We start from the raw sequence: 20,131 nt of genomic DNA, 5'->3' as shown, positions 1-20,131 counted from the left end.
GACAGCCCTCTGTGTGAAGTGCGTGTGTTGCTTTTCCCTACCCTCTTGCTGTGGTTTGTTAATATTTGTATTTCTCTAATCAGGAATGCATTTTCCAGAGGTGAGTAGTTAGCATCTGAAAGCCTCTTATCAGAAAACCACAAGGGATCCAATTAACTTTATTTAAGATCAGTGATAAAGCTTTGTTAATTGACATAATTGAAGGTAGCAATGATTATTCACTAGTGAAATGAGTGGTGCCTAAGATAAGAGTTTTAGTAGAAATACTAGTTTTGCTTTTGCAGAACATAGAAATCTAGTGAGCCCAATAGCCTATATTCTTAGGAATGGTGCCTTGGGCTCAAGATTGTAATAATTTCTGTGTTGATCACTTTCCAGAGGATTTTGCTGCCAAACTCCAATTAAAATGTTAGCCGAATCCTACCCTTACTATATTGCTGCAATTGCCTCAAGTGAATCTTTCATTCCAATGGCTATCACACAGCCTGTAGAATAGAGAGCTGATACTTTGTTGAGCTTACAATTTGAGTGATGCTATTTTTATGCCTACCTGCTATGTTTTTACATACACAGAATTTAACCTTGAATCTTCTTTTCTTATATTTTGTTATATTACTTCAAAGGTGTTGAGAATAAGACATAGAGATCTCACCTACCTTCACTTCTTGGAGGTAATGGTTGTCTATCCAAAAGAATCTAATAATAATGAACAAAACCACAACTCTTTATTCTAAAGAAATAATTGAGCATATGTAAAGTTTAACTTCAATATGTTTATTGAAAAGTTTATCATGGGAGAACATACACAATTTAAATGTTCAACATTTTATTGAGAATTTATTAATTTGTAGTATATTCTAAAATGGAGTATTTGTTGTTGTCTATTTATTCAGTTGTGTCCAACTCTTTGTGACCGCATCGACTGTAGCCCACCAGGCTCCTCTGTCCATGGAATTTTCCAGGCAAGAATACTGGAGTGGGTTGCCATTTCTAACTCCAGGGGATCTTCCCAATCCAGGAATCTAACCCACGTTTCCTGCACTATAGGCAGATTCTTCACCATTGAAGATCTGGGAGCCCCCCAAAATGAAGCATTAAACAGCTTTTTAAAAATAAGGCATTGGGAAATTTAATGATATTTAATGATAGGAAAAAAAATTCAGGGCACATTGTAAGTAAATAAAATTATATTATAACAATATTTACAGTGTGAACATGTTCTAGAAAATCTATAATTATTCTTATGTGAGTATGTAGTGGGCTCCTAGGTGACACAGTGATAAAAAGCTACCTGCGAATGCAGGAGATGCAAGAGACACATAGTAGTGATTATTTAGAAAAATGAAAGACGTTTAATTTGATGAACTCTCTAATTTTTAAAAATTTATTTATTTATTTTTGGCTGTGCAGGTCTATGTTGCTGTGAACGGGCTTTCTCTAGTTCCTAGAGCAGGGGCTACTCTCTAGTTGCAGTGCCTGGGCTTCTCGTTGCAGTGGCATCTTTTGTGACAAAGCATCAGCTCTAGGGCACACAGGCTTTAATAGTTGTGGTGAGTGGGCTCAGTAGATGCAACATGTGCGGGCTTAGTTGCCCCATGGCATGTGGAATCTTCCCTGACCAAGGATCGAACCCATGTCCCCTGTATTAGCAGGCAGATTCTTAGCCCCTGAACCACCAGGGAAATCCCAAAGAACTCTCTAAAATTTTTGTAACTCATTTGTCACCAAATACCAGCGTTTGCAAAAGAGTAGTCCATGAACCATATGCATCAGACTCAATTGATTTACTGTAAAATGCACATATCAAGTTCCACTCCAAACTTATCAAATCAGAATATCTTGGGGGTGTTCAGTTCAGTCTAGTCATTCAGTCATGTCTGACTCTTTGCGACCCCATGGACTACAGCACGACAGGCCTCCCTGTTCATCACCAACTCCAGGATCTTGCTCATACTCATGTCTATTAAGTTGGTGATGCCATCCAACCATCTCATCCTCTGTTGTCCGCTTCTCCTCCTGCCTTCAATCTTTCCCAGCATCACGGTCTTTTCCAAGGAGTCAGTTCTTCGCATCGGGTGGCCAAAGTATTGGCGCTTCAACTTCAGCATCAGTCCTTCCAATGAATATTCAGTGTTGATTTCCTTGACAATTAACTGGTTTGATCTCCTTTCAGTCCAAAAGATTCTCAAGAGTCTTCTCCAACACCAGAGTTCAAAAGCATCAATTCTTCGGGGCTCAACTTTCTTTATGGTCCAACTCTTACAACCATACATCCTTGCATGCTAAGTCGCTTCAGTCGTGTCTGACTCTGTGCGACCCCATGGACAACAACCCACCAAGGCTCCTCTGTCCATGGGATTCTCTAGGCAAGAATACTGGAGTGGGTTGCCATTTCCTTCTCCCACAACCATACATGACTACTGGAAAAACCGTATCTTTGACTAGATGGACCTTGTCAGCAAAGTAATGTCTCTGCTTTTTAACATGCTGTCTAGGATTGTCATAGCTTTTCTTCCAAGGAGCAAACATCTTTTAATTTAATGGCTGCAGTTACCATCTGCAGTGATTTTGGAGTCCAAAAAAATAAAGTCTCTCACTGTTTCCATTGTTTCCCCATCTATTTGCCATGAAATGATGGGACTGGATGCCAAAGTCTTAGTTTTTAGAATGTTTAGTTTCAAGTCAGCTTTTTCACTCTGCTCTTTCACTTTCATCAAGAGGTTCTTCAGTTCCTCTTTGCTTTCTGCTGTAAGTGTGGTGTCATCTGCATATCTGAGGTTATTGATATTTCTCTCGGCAATCTTGATTCCAGCCTGTGCTTCAGCCAGCCTGGCATTTCTCATGATGTACTCTGCATATAAGTTAAATAAGCAGGGTGACAATATACAGCCTTGACGTACTGTATTTGCCGTCTAGTGCTGTGTAAGAAATTACATCAAAGCATAGGGGCTTAAGTGAACAAATAGCTAATAATGTTGTCATTGGTCTTGAATCTAGGTATCTTAGTGGGGACACTGCTGGCTGAAGGTCTCCCACGAAATCACAGCCATGTGGTTGGCCAGTGGCTTAGTCATTTCATGATTTTACTAGAACTGAAAAATCTGCTTTCAAACTCACTCACACAGCTGTTGGCAAGCGTAAATAGATCTGCTTCTAATGAATATTGTCATGCCTTGGTTATCTGCCATGAGAGCCTTTCCATAGACTAACTGAGACCTGTCACATCTGGCAATCTGAAAGAGAGGGAAGGAGAGCAGTCAAGATAGAAGCCACAGTCTTTATGTAAACTATTCTTGAAAGTGACATCCATCATTTCAGTGAATCGATAAGTCTAGCCAGCAGTTAAAAGGAAAGGAATTAAATAAGGCTGTGTATAGTAGAGAGCATGGATCATTGGGAACCACCTTATAAAATTTCTTAACATGAGCTGAGACTTCAAATATGAACTTGTAGCAATATTATTAAAGGATTCATATAGAAAGTGGAGTAGTAACCACTGGACCAACAGGGAAACCCCATACATACCCAATATCCCTTTCATAGAACAGAAAATTGATCATTAGAATCTGATCTATTCATTTCAGCCCATGGATTGGTTTCCTCTGCATCCAGCCATCTGCAGAGATAATTGTCAGTCTTAGGTCCATTTAAAATTATGATATTCTGGGGCCAAGAACAGACCTCCATGTTTCTCAGCTCTTAAAGAAACATATCTTTCACTTCACTAATCTTCCTCTCTCTTTGCCCTTAATTTTGCCTTAGCTCTTGAAATTATCCTTCATGAATTGTCACATTGCACAACAGCAACAAAAACTCCAAAATCCACTGTAAATAAACACAGAAATGACTATGGTCCATAGTAAAACAGAAAATTCCTATGTAATTGTGACATATAATTTATTTGAGGAAGTTGGCAGAAGACAGTCTTTGATAGTACAAAATATAATTTTTTCCTCTCAGTAAAGTGTTTCTAAAATGATTGCATATAAATCAAATACCTACAAATTGAATCATATACCATATGGACTAATGTGGTTAACAATATAAAGGGGATTTTTGGTATAGTCATCTTTAGTATTCACGATTCCATATTTACAAATTTATCTACTTACTGAAATTTATTTGTAACCTCAAAGTCAATACCTGTGGTACTTCTGCAGTCACGTGTAGAAAACACACAGAGCATTGGAAAATCTGAGTTGCCCACTCTCCTCGCTGAAGTCTAAAAAGGTGATGCTATGCCTTGCTGTTTTATTTCTTTATGGTAAAGAACTGTCCTTTTCGAAATCTATTTGGTGCCACATTTCTGCGCCTTTTTATTGGAGATCTTGCCATTTAAAATGGCTCAGAGCATGGAGCTGAAGTGCTATCTTGTGTTCCTAAGGGCAAGAAGTCTGTGGTGTGCCTTCCAAAGAAAATTCATCTGTTCAACAAGCTTTGTTCAAGAATGAGCTATAGTGATAAGGACTGTGAGTACAATGTTAACGAATCAACAGTATGCATTAATTACAATGCCTTTAGGCAGAAGTGCACAGGTTTTTTCAACTGATTGCTGAACAAAAATGTTGTCACCAGAGGCTCACAGGAACCTAACTCTTCATTTCTCATAGGAGCAATGGTTTTAGTATTCATTAATTTGGGGTTCCCGGAGACTTTGTTGTTGTTGCTGTTTAGTTGCTAAGTCGTGTCTGACTCTTAGCGAACCCATAGACTGCAGTGTGCCAGGCTTCCCTGTCCTTCACTGTCTCCTGGAGTCTGCCCCAGTTCGTGGCCATTGACTTGGTGATGGCATCCAACCATCTCATCCTCTGCCGCCCTGTTCTCCTTTTGCCTTCAATCTTTCCCAGAGGCTTCACAGATCATAAAGACTTCCCTGGTGGTTTAGACGGTAAAGGGTCTGCCAACAATGCAGGAGACCCAGGTTCAATCCCTGGGTTGGGAAGATCCCCTGGAGAAAGAAATGGCACCCCACTCCAGTACTCATGCCTGGAAAATCCCATGGACAAAGGAAGCTGGTAGGCTACAATTTGTGGGGTCGCAAAGAGCTGGACACCACTGAGCGACTCACTTTTGCTTTCACAGATCATAATTACTGCAGACAACAAAAACCAACTGTAAACACTTCTTCAAACCAAAGTCCTCTAAAACTTTTATTTTTTGCATTCTGTATAAAGAATCTAATGTAGTCTGGAAAAGTGTGGAGGTGAGCACAGCTGATTGATTCCTAATGCTTAAATACAGTGGGAGTCTCACTGCCATGTTTATCAAGTAGTCTTGGCTGGGGTTTCAGGCTTCCAGCTTACTCTGACTCTGTCAATCTCTGTCACAACCTTCATGGCAATTAACTGTGCTTTTGTATGTTAATTATCATTATCCCACTATGTGGCCATTATTGTTCTGAAGTCCTTAGTTTGAAGCTCAAGCATCCGTCAGTCACCTAAACAATTGAAGAGGAGGAAGCTGAGGAAGCCTCCTCTGAAAGTCTTTACCTGAGCTTTGTTTCATTACAGTCTATTTCAACAATGAACACAAAGCTCCTCTTGACACAATTCCTTAAAAAGCACTGCTTTATCCAATTGATCAAAGTGAATTTAAACTAGTTTTAAAACCTGGGCATAGGGTACAAGTGTTGCTTCATACTGAAAGATTTATCCGGATACCAAATACACTAAAAATAAGCAACAACTAATTATAAAAGGAAGGTATGTGTTATCTGATTGAAACATTCTTGCCACTGGATGGCCTTAGTCAAGTCATTTAGAAAAAAGAGGGTGGTGTTTAGTCTTTTTAAACAGTCCTGGATGCAAGGTGTAAGAAGAAAATCAAATCACATCAGATATATCTGCAATGTGTATTTCTTTCCCTGTAATTCTCTTCCTTTTTTCACTTTTATTAAAGCCATTTCCACCTTACCCTCTTGATGTGTGGGGAAGAAGTGACAGGAGTAGATAAATGCCCTTTCTGGAGTTTTCAGAACTGTTGCATGCTGAGTCTAACCTGATGATGTATTCCATACATGTCTCCGAAAAGTCAAAAGCGTTTTCAGTGTTAATTTCCCTTAAGAGTTATCAGACTCTTTTCAAATTGGTTTAATGAGCGTTAAGAGGTGACCTTGTATCCACATAGATACTCTTGTATTAAAAGACCTGGAAGTAAAATTATTTTGGGGGCTGTATAGGGGGTTAGAGCAGGTCTCTGCTTGGATGCTACCTAGGCTAAATGGGCAGGAGAAATTTTCCATTGCCTTACAATGATGATTACTTGCAAATTACATGAGCACCAGTAATTCATTCATGCGCCGATACAGAGTGCGGACCCAGCACAGTGATATTAAACTTGCTGTTGGAAGCACTAATTGATTCTTTTGGAACATTTCCCCCAGAGAATCCCAATGACAACTTCCCTGAGCAAGAAACTGACACCAAGCCAGTCCCGGATATGCCGGGACACACGTGTGAGGATGTTGTCATCAAAATAAACCATTCCTGTCTTCTGGCAGGGGCTAGTTCTCCCAGGAACACTCTCCAATCCTAGGAGCTTCAGCGAGAGGCTTCCTTTCTTGGCAGAGGTGGCAAGCAGTGAGCTTCATGTCTTTTCTGTGGAATGGAAAAAAGGGACTGGATTATTCGTTGCATTTTAAACTAGTGGCTGTCTTTCTTGGAAAAAAGTTGGGGGAGGTGCTGATCAAGCTTAGCATTTAAACGGTGTGACCCTAGTGGTGAAAAGAAAACAAAATGTCTTTCATCATAACATGTAACTGACATTCCATCAGCTCAACCCAAATCTGTCTCTCCTGATACATAATGTCTGTTTTCCCAACTACTTGATGAACGTTGGAGCAGATTCTAAGTTTTGATAATTTTCAGTTTCCCAGCACTTACTGGGCTTCCCAGATGGTGCTAGGTGTAAAGAACTCGCCTGCCAATGCAGAAAACTCCGAGACACGGTTCCATACCTGGGTTGGGAAGATTCCCCGGAGGAGGGCATGACAACCCCCTCCAGTATTCTTGCCTGGAGAATCCCAAGGACGGAGGAGCCTGGTGGGCTACAGTGCATGGGGTCGCAAAGAGTCCGACACGACTGAAGTGACTTAGCACGCATGCACACAGGTGTGTGCATGCACACAGCACCTACTAGAATACCTAGTGCGAAGAGTTGAAGGAAAGGATGAAAACAAAATATCTAAATTTGAAATTCAGAAACACTGTTAAGGGACTTTTGTCCAAAATCTTCATAGAACTTTGAAAATTGCTTCAATTTGTAGTCTCCTTGGGAGAATGTGACAGCTTGCCTTATTCTTTTTTTTTTCTTTGATATTTGGTTTTGAGTACAAAATACCACTTTTCCTCTGAACATGTTAAAAGTATGCATGCATACATAGGAATATTTCCCTGGAGAATTACTGGCCAGGCATTTTTGTCACATATTTTTACTTGAAAACATATATATTTTTATTTTTAATTGACTAGGTGCAGAAATATAGTCAATCTAAAAATAATTACAAGTCATGTTTCTGTCAGGAACACAAAAGCCTTCAACATGAGCAGAAACAATTCATTTTAACTATTTATTTGCCATGGAATATATCTGCATTATCAACATTTCCATTTTGCAAAAGTACCACTATTCGAGAAACACACCACAGGAGGAGGAGGGAAAAGCTGACAATTTCTTTCCAAGTTTAAGCAATCAAGAAATCTGGGGGAAGAAAAAAACAAAATCTCCTTTCCTTAGCATTGATTGCAGCAGCAAGGAAAGCCACAGAATTTTAAGTGGTGAAAATTTTGACCACAACAATGCCCACTGCCATGTCTGAATCTGCCCACTTCTTGAATCAGAATTAAAAACAAAAACAAAACAAACAAACAAAAGTGTGTGAACTAACCAGACAGCTGCATATATATTGGTAGGAGTTGGGTGCTTGCTTACTACAGTAGTTTAAAAATAGTTTTCCAGTTAACATCTTTTCCACATAATGGAGATGTCAGGGTAGGTTTACATGATTGTGTAAATGGTCAGAAGTTGTTTATGTAGCTCTGAACTGCTGAGCGAAGCTCAGGAAAACCGGAGTTCAGTAAAGCCCCTGGGGCTTTTTCCCTGGGAGAGGAACCCGGGCCCTCTTGGGATTGCTGGGAATGCAGTCCAGATGAGTTTGGGCCGGCTGGCTTTCCTCTGCCTGTCAGATTGTCTTTGCACAGGGCTGTTGAGACGCTGGGCATTGCTGCCAATCTCTACAGTTACCCTGAGGTTTGGAGTTGGGGTGAAGAGAGCCATTTCTGCGAGAAAACAGTAGATGCATACTACAGAATGCCCATGGTAACGTCATTGTCTAAGGCACATGTTTTTGAATAACAAAGCTTTCAGTGTGCCCACACACACCGCAAATTGATCCTTGTGTCTATTTCATCGCAACCCTTTCCTCTCCAACACACACAATCCGGCTCGAAAGCCCGCTTGTGTGGGGGAGACTCCAGGTCGGTCACACTGCCGGTCTGGCCAATGTCCTCCTCCTGAGGACAGGTAGGATAAACCTTCCAAAAGCCCCTTCTTCAGGCTTCATAAGTTTAATACCGGTCTCCCCCCACCGCACCGCACCCCCAATCCTTCTGAACTCGGCAACTGTCAGACCCAGAGCAAAAGTGTGTCCCTGGCCAGGGAGCCTTAACGAGACCCTCTGTTTCCCGGAGGCCAGAGGTTTGGGTACCCGGGCAGGTCGCGCCTCCTTGAGCCCCCATACTCGGGAGAAAAAGAAGGCGGCATCGATTTGGTTTATTCCCTGTCGCTAAGCAGCATGTCCTCTGCACGCCCGCACGGGAATCGACTTGATGGTTCATCGGGTGACCGGGATTAGGCGAGGCACCGTGTCACATCTCTGCTCCCGGGCACCGGGGCCCTTCTCCCGCGAGCAGGGCCGGCGGGTGCAGCGCCGGCAGGTGCGGCGCCGGGGCGCGCGCCTCCTCCGGCCGCGCAGTGAGCATGCTCGGTCCCTGCGCGCCGACCCCGCCCCCCGCGTCTCCCTCACGCGTCTCCCCCTCCTCCGGGGCTGAGGGGCCGGCAGCCTGAACTCCGCGGCGCCGGGTTTTCGGAGCAGCCGCGAGCGTGAGGAGGGAGGGGAGCGCGGCTCCAGGCAGAGCACCGGGTTCAACACCCGGATTGGTCGCAAGTAGGAAGCTTTCGCCACTACTCTGGGACCCTGGGTCCGTGCCGGCGCCGCACCCGAAGCTGAGGCGGGAGCCGCGCTCAGGTGCTCAGGTAAGTGAAGCGCGCGCGCTGCCCGGGTCCCTCTCCAGCCTGGGTGCGTGCTGCCCTGGGCACCTCGAATTCGGAGAAGGAGCGCGGGTCTCGGAGGCTGCCCAGTGGAGAGGGGGTTCTTCGGGGGCGTCCCCTCCTGCGGGGCTGGACGGGGGCTGTGGGCCGAGCCGCCGTGGGCCCGGTCACCCTGCGGGGTCTGGGCAGCCGGCGCCGTGCGCCCTGAACCCGGGAGGAGCCCGGGCACCGCCGCCGCCACGCAGTCACCTCATGGCAACCCTGGTTTTTAGTCAGAAAATAAGTTTGTTGCGCCGGAAGGCTGCCCCGAAGCAGGGAACCTAGAGCCGGCAATGCTTCAGGAACCCTTAAAATCAGCTCCTGCAACTGGTTTCAGGCTGTCGTCCCCTTTCCGCGCGCCTTCGTCGCTGGCGCGCGGTTCTCGGCGGGAGAGTTTCCCTCAGACGTTCCCCGGGGCTCCGAGCGCCCAGCTGCAGCCACAGTAGAGGAAGGCGAACTTGGGCTGAGATGCGAAGGGACTTGGGACTGAAAGGGCAAGATCCCGTAGCCGTGGTGGAAGAAGTCTTGTGAGAAAGGACACTGTTTTTCGGTTTTTTGCGGGGGGTGGGGGGCGGCCACTGTGCGCCAGACTCAGTGTTGAGCATTGGAGGTACAGCCACGAACCACATCCACCGGGTCCCCGCTGTTGTGGAACCTAGCTGATGTACCCAGACTCTGCGGGAGCGTGTGGGGGCGGCGTTCGTTTACCTGCAACTTCAGGGGGATTCGCAGTTCCTTTTGAAAGGCGAAGGCAACCCCCTGTTCTCTTCCCCGGAACCAGACATCAGCGAGATGTGCGCCGGGCACCCTGCGGACACCAGCCGGCTCGCTCTCCTTTCGAAACGGAGGGCTCGAGCCCTGCGTGCATTTCTTCTCCCTGGGCTTCGCGAATATATTCCATTGCTTATGAAGGATGTGGAGGTGAGGTTTAGGAGGACGTGGGCTCTTGAATCTCTCAGAACCAGTCAGGGCGTCTGATATATGAAAACATTTTGCAGCACAGCGCAGCTCCTGCAAGGAGAAGGTTTAGCGCAACGCCAAGCTTAGGAGATTGGTGGTTGGCTAGGGACTCCACATTAGGAGCGAAGAGGCTTGCGGGGCTGGTCTTAGGGCGAGTTAGTGTGGCAGCTCACCCTGGGTGGGTGGTCTGCGTTGGAGGTGTGGTGGATCTTGGGTTGTGTTGAAGGGTTGTTTGCATAGAGGAGCTCCTGGGAGGAATGCTAGGCTCCTGGAACTTTTTCTAGTTTTCCTACTGGAATCAACATAGAGGCAGGGACATGTTTGTCAGAATAACAGCGTCCTTTAATTGCATGGGAAGCTCCTGCAATTTACTGTGAAGTGGATATTTCATGTAATAATTCCATATTTGTTTGGAATGTGCATTTATTATGTGCTTTGAAGTTTATGGTTTAAGTCTTTTAGGGAGAGGGGGGCAAGTGCATGAAGACTGTACATTTCCTTGCAGGCAAGTTCACGCAGTAGCATTGCCAGTCCAGCTGATTAGCACGTTTTTTTCTCTGCCTCTGCCCAAGTGAGCGGAAAAGAACGTTGTGTCATGGGGGTAGACACCTTGAGGTGGTTTTGGTGGCTTGATGAGAAAACTCACGTTTCACCCATAACTTTATTCTTCTGCCTTGTGTGAATCAACACAAGAGGTGATGAAAGTATAAGATTGCTGCTAAAGTTCCATGGGGATATTATTTTTTTTTTGCCATCTCATAAATTGCTCTTGATTTTGTTTATTTGTTTAAACTGGCTTCAGCTGCTCTGGCTTGGTGAGGTGGGATCATGATGGTAAGCCTCATTATTTATCAGAGTGGACCCTCCAAGTTTGCTGGCTAGCATGAAAAAATGGACCTTTTAAAATTAGGGGCTGAGATGGTAGGAGGAGTGACCTGTTGTTTAAGGGTGCAGATCAGAGCCACTTGGCAATGACAAAGAAAGCAGGTTTCCTTGTTTGCAACCTTTTTATAAGCACTTTTCACTTCCTTTAACCTGGAGGAATTTTTCTTCTCAAGTCGGTTTGTTGCCCCCTTCCCTAGTCATTTCATATTGGTAGGTCATATGATAGGAACAGCAAAATATTTCTTAAATGACTGAATGACAGTTTCTCAATCAGCAAAGTAGACTGCCTTGTACAGTAAAAATATGTGCAGTGACATCGGTGCATTCACTAACATAAAAAAAAATAAACAACTGGGATGTCTGTGGCCAAAATAAATGTGGGTTTAGAAAATACATTATGCTAGTTAATATTTTTTCCAGCAAAAATTAAAGATCTTTTTAAAAGAAAAGAGTGAACGGAGAACAAGCTTTTCAAATACTGTTAGCTTTAAAAAAAAATCATCCTCTTATTTTGCTTAATTCTTTTTATTCAGAAGTAGATTTTAGAATTATTTTTTTCCCACTAAGCACTTTATCTTTTAACTATAGTTTTTTTTTTTTTTTTTTTTTTTTTCTGAAAGGTACACAGGACATCTGTTACATCAGTTTAGGTCTTATAAAATGAAGGTAACCTGGATAAGTAAACTTCTCAGTGGAAGACTCCCCTTTATAGTTCTGACTTTCCCCCCCAGCTTTGTATGGGCATGATTTTAATGCATTGGATTCTTCTTTGTTTTCTTTGAAGACATAGACATAATATACATTTGTTTCAGTCTTTTTTTAATCCAAATAATTTAATCTTCTATGAAAACATGCTTTTATATGATTTTAATTAATCTGTTTCATAGAGTAAGTGGAAGATGTCTGTATACACAGATGTGGAGAGTTTTGTTGTTGTCATTTTTTCCATAGCCCAGGGTTTTAAGTCTGGTGAAGGAAAGCAGCTTTATTAACTTAGACCTATTGGTCTTCATATTTTTTGATTAGGTACTGTCAGAGGACATTTGACCATAGATCATTAGTTATTTATACATTTCACACATATACTGTTATGTTGATGTACTACTTATAAAACATACCCTGAAAGAAACCGAAGGATAAAGTAAAAAATTATGAAACAGTTGTTCAAATATTCTTTTTCTGTATTCCAGTGGATTGTTTGCACAGCCCCTAGGGTGTATGCTTTGGAGATCACTGATGGTTTGGGATTGTTTTACCTTTTTCTCCTTATTTGTACCTCTGTCATTCATCATCTGTGATACTGTAGCCAGTTGCAGAACTGATAGGAACGTGTAGCTCCTGTAACAGGTGAATTAGGAACCTTGTTTCCCTGCCAGGGACTCACATGTGGATGAAATGAGGCATAAGAGATGAATGTGACCTAAGGGTCATCCTAGATCTCCCAAATTGGATATACAGATAAAAAATATGAAGTCTTAGTTCAAAGACTAACGTTCTAGTGGTTAGAAAGTGAGGAAACTAAGGAATAAATGAGTAAAGGAAGGAATAATCCTTTTTGTGTTGTGGTATTTATTGTGTGGAGGGTGGAAAGCCCATTTACCTTGGCACAGATTAACCTGGACCTAAATGTGGCCCTACCACTTATTACAGTCATGATATTGGACAAGACAATTGAATAACTTCTGTGAACCTCTGTTCCCTTAGCTATAAAATTGGGATGACATTTATTTCAATGCAGCATGGTAGGTATTATACACAGGAGTATAGGTAAAGAGCTTGACTTTATTAGATTGGTTAGATTATGAATGATAACAAATGAATCGAAGCAAAGTGAACAGCTTTAGATGAAACAAATATATTTCTCATTCATATAAAGTTTCAAAATGGGTGATCCTGACAGCATTCCTCCAAGATGTGATAGGAAGATCCAGCCTTAATACATTCTGTGTCCCTGCCATCTTCAGCATGTTCATCTATGTTCATCTGTAGGAAGGAGAAAGACTTGCAGGATGTTAACTGCCCAGATGTGGAAGTCATACATATCACTTTTACTTTCATTCCGTTGACCAGAACTCAGTTATATATGTGTGTATTTTACTCTAAGGGAGTCTGGGAAATGTAATTTAGCTGTGTTTTCAGGAAGAGAAAAAAGGTTTGGGGGAACAGCCATCATTGTCTGGCCTCCTGTTATTGTATGTGATATTTCTCCATGTTCAGTGAATGTTACTTCTCTCTTCCCCTTCTCCCTTCTCTCACCCAACTACTGGTTTTCTGGCAGAAAAACTGGAATAGATATAAGAAAATGATAGGAACAGCTTACACAGATAGTGTGTATTATTTTTGAGGTCCTTTGCTAAGGTGCCCCCCCATAGGAATTATTGTTTTGTCTATTGTATAGTTGAGGAAAACTAGGCTTAGAGAAATTAAATCATTTGCCTGGCATAGCCAGCAAGTGGCAGAGCTGGGATTTGAACCCCGTTGTCTGACCCTAGAATTGCTTCTCCCGGAAGCTTCACTGTTTTTGTTGTTGCTGTTATTGTTCTTGCTGCAGTGCTTTTCTTATTGTGATCATTGGACCAACTTTCCTTTTTGTCTGTATAAAAAAGGTGCTGGAAATTTTTAAAAGTCCTAAAGAAGTTAGAAGACTGCATCTAATTGAAGATATACTGAAGCAGAGTTATATATGACATTGGTTTATTTTTAATACCTACCAGCATCAGGAGCAGATAGTTAAAGGAAGACTCCCCCTCCTCCATTACAGTGCTTTTTCACTTCTGATAAAAAATTCTAGGATCTGTTTAACCTTTCTTTTAAGCTTTCATTTTGGAAATCCTGGCCTATCACTTTTATGCTGCAGTGTGTGAAGATAAATTCCTGTTCATTTCTTAGCCTAAGCAAATATCCCTTCTGGTAAGTTCACAACTGAAACGTCCTCTCCTAACCTTACCTTTGAGCAAAGGCATTACTGTTCATTAACATCCCCAGCTCCCCGAAAGTCTCCTCCTGTTGATTCAGTTTTCCAAAAGTGTTTCAGTATTTCCTGCATGACGGAGGAACCTCTCTCTTTTCCTAGAATTCTCTAAACAAAGTGAGTCCTCTTGTCATTCTCATCCTGTTGTCCCACTTATTTTAGAGACTCTCCTTCGTTTCTTTTCCTGTGCCTTTGTTTTTTGTCTTTTGCAGAAATATCTAGTACACTTATGGCTTCCAGTGGTCACCATGGAAATGTGAGGTGGTCATAATGAGAGTGAAATATTTTGCCAGGAGAATTCATTTGTCCACATTATAGACTCATTTTTTCTTCTTGTTCAGTGCATATTTGTGTCATCTTCACAATTAATTAATGAGAAGCCACCATCTTCCCACTATGCAAGGAGGCAGATATACTGTAAACTTATTAATCAACTGTTTCTCAAAACCCTGTGTTCATTTCCTTCTAATGGTCCCTGAACCTCTTATCCTAAGAAATTTGATTTATTTTGCTTTTTTCCCCCCAATTTTTCTCCCTTCGAATTCTCCTCACATCCATGCCATCTCTGTGTGTGTGTGTGTGTGTGTGTGTGTGTGTGTGTATGTGTGTGTTTGTGTGTGTATTTCAAGGCTCCTCTTGTGGTTTAATGGGGTTAGCGAGATGGAGAGGTTCAAACTTGCTTTTGTGACTGCATGGACTATGGTCCCCCAGTCTCCTCTGTCCACGGGACTTTCCAGGCAAGAATAGGTTGCCATTTCCTCCTCCTGGGGATCTTCCCGACACAGTGATCGAACCAGCATCTCCTGCATTGGTAGGCATATTTTTTGGATTCTTTACCACTGAGCCACCAGGGAAGCCTAGCTTACTATGATGCTTTCAGACTCCCAAAGAGCTGAGTCCCACAGGGACTTGTGAAAAGCTAGTTCGAGCTTCTGTGCCAGATACACTAAATTTTCAGTGACTTGAAAAGTCTTTATACTTCTTTGTCATGCTCAGTACTCACAGCACAGGAGCGACTTTCCTTGAAGTCATTCAAAGAATCAGTCTCCTCACCCTTGTGTGGCTTTGTCCTCTCCTGAGTCCTCTTTTTTCAGAAAAGGTATATAGCATGTGAGGAGACAAATGTCCTGGCAGGTTTTAGACGAGCTTATTTTAGGCCTAGCCTGGGAGCGGTTATCATGGCCCCTGCCCATATTCCACTGGGCAGAGCTCCGTCACTTGGCCATTCCTTGTTACAAGGGAAGCTGAGGAGTAGAGTCACATTGAGTGCCCAGGAGGAAAGGAAAACGTGTTTGGAAACATGTATAGAAACATGTTTGCCAAATAACTAGGCAGTCTCTGTCACAGCTTTCCAGTGAATGAATGTGGATATGGAGAACCAGCCAGTTCTCATATCCGCCTTTGTAGATGTGCTAAAAGGAGTGTGTGTGTGTGTGTGTGTATTAACCTTGGCCTCTGTTACTGTTCTTTTCTTTGTCTTTGTTAGTTTTAAGACTTTATTTATCTTATGTCTTATTTTTTTTACTGAAATTAATTGCTTTACAAATCAGCTATATATTTACATATATACCCTCCCTCCTCGACCTGCCTCCCACGCTCTCCCCCTGCCACCCATCAAGGTCATCACAGATCACTGGACTGAGCTTCCTGTGCTTTGTAGAGGCTGTCTTACAGAGCAAAGTCAGTAAGAACGGGAAAAGCAAACATCACATATTAAAGCATATGTGTGAAATGTAGAAAAATGGTGCAGAAGAACCAATATCCGGGGCAGGAATAGAGACACCGACATAGAGAATGGATATGTGTGGACACAGTGGGAGAAGGAGGGGGTGGGATGAATTGGGAGATTAGGATTGACGTAAATACAGTGCCATGTGTAAAATAGATCAGTGGGAAGCTGCTGTAAAGACTATTTTTTAAAACAGTTTTCGGTTTAAAACAAAGTTGAGAGAGAGATACAGTGATTCCCATATACCCGCTACTGGAGCACATGCGTAGTCTCTTCCGTTATCAATGTCATTCACCAGAATGGTGCTTTTTTTAAACCAAGGATAAACCTACGTTGACACATCATTATCACCCAAAGTTCTTAGTTCACCTTAGGGTCCCCTCTTGGTATTGTACATTCTGTGGGTTTGGGTAAAAGTATAATGACATATATCCATCATTATAATATCATACACAGGTATTTTCACTCTCCTAAGAATTTTCTGTTCTCTGCCTGTTTATTTTTTCCCTTGTATCTTCCACCCCTAGAAAACACTGATCTTTTTTAATTGTCTCCATAGTTTTACCTTCTCTGAAATGTCACATAGTTGTAATCATACATTTGTAACCTTTTCTGGTAGATCTCTTTCACTTAGTAATATGCATTTAATTTGTGTTCCTCTATGTCTTTTCATGGCCCGTGAGCTCATATCTTGTTAGTACTGGATAATATTTTATTGTTTGGTACTCGCCCATTCTTAGTGCAAATGGTCTGGGTGAACTCCATTTCCTACTTAAGGACTGCCCATTCTTAGTGCAAATGGTCTGAGTGAACTCCATTTCCTGCTTAAGGACTGGAACATGCTCTTTTACTTAAGGAAGGCTCTGGCTCTCTGTGTCCACAGTAATTGCTTCCAGAACAGGCATTGGGCCTGGTGAGAACCAGTGCAGAGGATGGAGATGTTTGCTAGCTTCTCAGTGACTCCAGCTGGGCTCTATGCATGCCTTGGACCAGTCCCTGTGAACAAGGAGACCAGAAGCAGGGGCATGTCTGTCTGCCACTGCTCCAGCTGTCTTGCTACCAGGGAAGAAAGCCTCGGTCAAATGGCAGTCATCACATGTCACTGCAGAATGAAAACCAGAGGCAAGACGGAGAGAAACTCAGTCCTCTTATACTGCCTGAGATGATTCATCCAACTCTGTCTCATGTGAGTTTGCCTTCTGATTTTTTAGCTCTTGGAATTCATAAATTACAGTTTGACTTTAGCTAGTTTGGGTTCAATTCCTATCACTAGCAGTCAATACTGATTTATTGGATCAAGGAGGCAAGGGGAGAAAATCTAGGATAGAATGTTAGGAAAGTGTGTGTGTTTCTGAGCTCATCAGATGTGTCACTTTAGTTATGAGCCTAACAACAATTGCACTCCCTCATAATAAATCAGACTTCCAGTCAAGAATCACTTGGCAGTATCCTACCAGGCACAGATATTCGTCACTAAATCATTAAGCCAAGCTCTCATTTCTTCAAAGTCTGTCTCTCTTTGTAAAGCTGTGAAGGGAGTTGGAAGAAAAATCATGTCCTCAGGCTTAATTTTCTCTTCTGAGACTTACTGTGGTCCTTTCTACGTGATGTTCTTTTTTCCCAATCACATTTCTCCATTGTTTCCCCTGTTAAAGCCCACAGCCTCAACCGTAGCAGTCTAGTCATCCAGCCTGGACCTCGTCCTGTGTTTTTTATCCTCACCTTTGTTTACATTGCCTCCCAGTCCACCTTGCTGTCTTTTCTTACCGTGTTTATTATACTTTGTATAATGCTTAACTCAGATGTGCCTCTCTTAAGCTTGTTTTCGTACTACTGCGGAGTAAACAATGACTCTCTTCCTGTACATACTAACTCCTGCTGTATTTTTTTCCCCATTCCACTTCTGTAATACCTGTCATGAAAGTAACCAACCAGTTATCATAAGACTGAAGGGTTCCCAAGATGCTGTACATTATCGTTTAAATCAGGAAAGTCTTGGGCAATTGGGACAAGTTCATTGCCATACCTACTACATTGTAAACTTACTTCACGCATCACTCAGTACCATGTGAGTTTCTTGAGAGGATAAGAGTTTGAAATTTGAAGACCAATTTCTTAGCAGTTCTAAATCCATTTTTGTGCTAGCTGTATTATTTTGTGTGATAGCAAATTACCTACTTTCTCGGTTTCTGCTTCATCAGCTATATGATGGGATAATACGTGTTTTGTAGAGTTCGTCAGATAATTAAATGACATGGTAAATTAAATCACTCAGTTTATTGATGGACGTATCTAGAAATTTGGGTTGTACCTAAAAGTGCAGGAGTTGGTGAACATTATGTGGAGTACAGCTTGCAAAGTACTTAATACTTGTAACTAGTGCTTTGAAAAGCCTAGTAAGCTTCTGGTAAACAGTTTTTAGAGCTTCTCAGCTGGCTCAGTGGTAAAGAATCCACCTATCAATGCAGGAGACACAGGAGATGTGAGTTCGATCCCTGGGTGGGGAAGTAGGAAATGGCAACCCGTTCCAGTATTCTTATCTGGAAACTTCCATGGACAGAGGAACCCGGTGGGCTATAGTCTGTGGGGTTACAAAGTGTTGGACATGACAGTGCAAGGGGACACACACATACACACACACGCAGAGTTTTGTTTAGTTTTTAAATTGACTAATCTTACTTCTATTGGAGTATCTCTTGCATAAAACATGATAGGCAACAAAAGTACAATTGAACTCAGATAAGATGTGTTCATGGAGCATTAATGGTCTTACAGGTGATCTTGGGATAAGGGGAGAAATAAGTCAGTGAGAGTGGTTAGGAAATATTTGAGAAAGAACTTCTGGTGTTTGAAACTTGAAAAAGCAAGAGTTGGCTGCAAGGTTCATTTGTTTTCTTTTTCTTGTCAGAGATTTATTGTTCTTTTTTTATTTAAAGCCGGGATCAATAGTTTTCATGGTTTGGAAAGTGAAAATATTTTCCATGTTTAGGCAGCGTCAGTTTCAGCTCATAATACTTAAAACCCTTATTTTTTTTTTCCATTAATTAAATAAAGGTTGAGCATTTCTGGGAAAAACACTTTGGTTCATGAGAGAGTAAGGGTTAGGAAGGCAGCACTCCTGATTCCATAATTAATTTGAGGTTCTAAAAAATGCATCCAGGACTCCTCTGTTTTTACCACCCTAAATGACCCTTCTACCTTTGGGCTGAACTTTTGTGTAGAAAATACTTTACACTTTGCAGAGCTGTACTCATATAAAGTTGACAATTTATGTTGCCTGTGACTTTTAGGTTTGTCATGGAAATGTCCAGTGTCAACCACTGTGCTTATGCTGACATGGGTCCAATTTGGAGGAGAAGAAAGTCAAACAATAAAAAAACAAATGGCATGATTCAAATCCCCAAATAACTTTTTTTTTTTTTCTTTCTTTTTTTTTTTTTTATTAGTTGGAGGCTAATTACTTCACAACATTTCAGTGGGTTTTGTCATACATTGATATGAATCAGCCATAGATTTACACGTATTCCCCATCCCGATCCCCCCTCCCACCTCCCTCTCCACCCGATCCCTCTGGGTCTTCCCAGTGCACCAGGCCGGAGTACTTGTCTCATGCATCCCACCTGGGCTGGTGATCTGTTTCACCATAGATAGTATACATGCTGTTCTTTTGAAACATCCCACCCTCACCTTCTCCCACAAAGTTCAAAAGTCTGTTCTGTATTTCTGTGTCTCTTTTTCTGTTCTGCATATAGGGTTATCGTTACCATCTTTCTAAATTCCATATATATGTGTCAGTATGCTGTAGTGTTCTTTATCTTTCTGGCTTACTTCACTCTGTATAATGGGCTCCAGCTTCATCCATCTCATTAGGACTGGTTCAAATGAATTCTTTTTAACGGCTGAGTAATATTCCATGGTGTATATGTACCACAGCTTCCTTATCCATTCATCTGCTGATGGGCATCTAGGTTGCTTCCATGACCTGGCTATTATAAACAGTGCTGCGATGAACATTGGGGTGCACGTGTCTCTTTCAGATCTGGTTTCCTCAGTGTGTATGCCCAGAAGTGGGATTGCTGGGTCATATGGCAGTTCTATTTCCAGTTTTTTAAGAAATCTCCACACTGTTTTCCATAGCGGCTGTACTAGTTTGCATTCCCACCAACAGTGTAAGAGGGTTCCCTTTTCTCCACACCCTCTCCAGCATTTATTGCTTGTAGACTTTTGGATAGCAGCCATCCTGACTGGCGTGTAATGGTACCTCATTGTGGTTTTGATTT

General features: G+C 42.2%; 1 long non-coding RNA gene across 1 annotated transcript in view; it reads left to right on the top strand.

The window, feature by feature from the left end:
* Window positions 1–9,096: 9,096 nt before the first annotated feature.
* LOC133046130 (uncharacterized) overlaps window positions 9,097–20,131 on the top strand; it is a 233,292-nt gene continuing 222,257 nt past the window's right edge. The window contains exon 1 of the long non-coding RNA XR_009690421.1: window positions 9,097–9,252. This is a non-coding gene — a long non-coding RNA (uncharacterized LOC133046130). The remainder of the gene's footprint in view (window positions 9,253–20,131) is intronic.

Source organism: Dama dama, chromosome 24 (assembly GCF_033118175.1).
Source record: "Dama dama isolate Ldn47 chromosome 24, ASM3311817v1, whole genome shotgun sequence".
NCBI classification, from domain to species: domain Eukaryota; kingdom Metazoa; phylum Chordata; class Mammalia; order Artiodactyla; family Cervidae; genus Dama; species Dama dama.
This window is presented reverse-complemented; position numbering and strand designations above follow the sequence as displayed.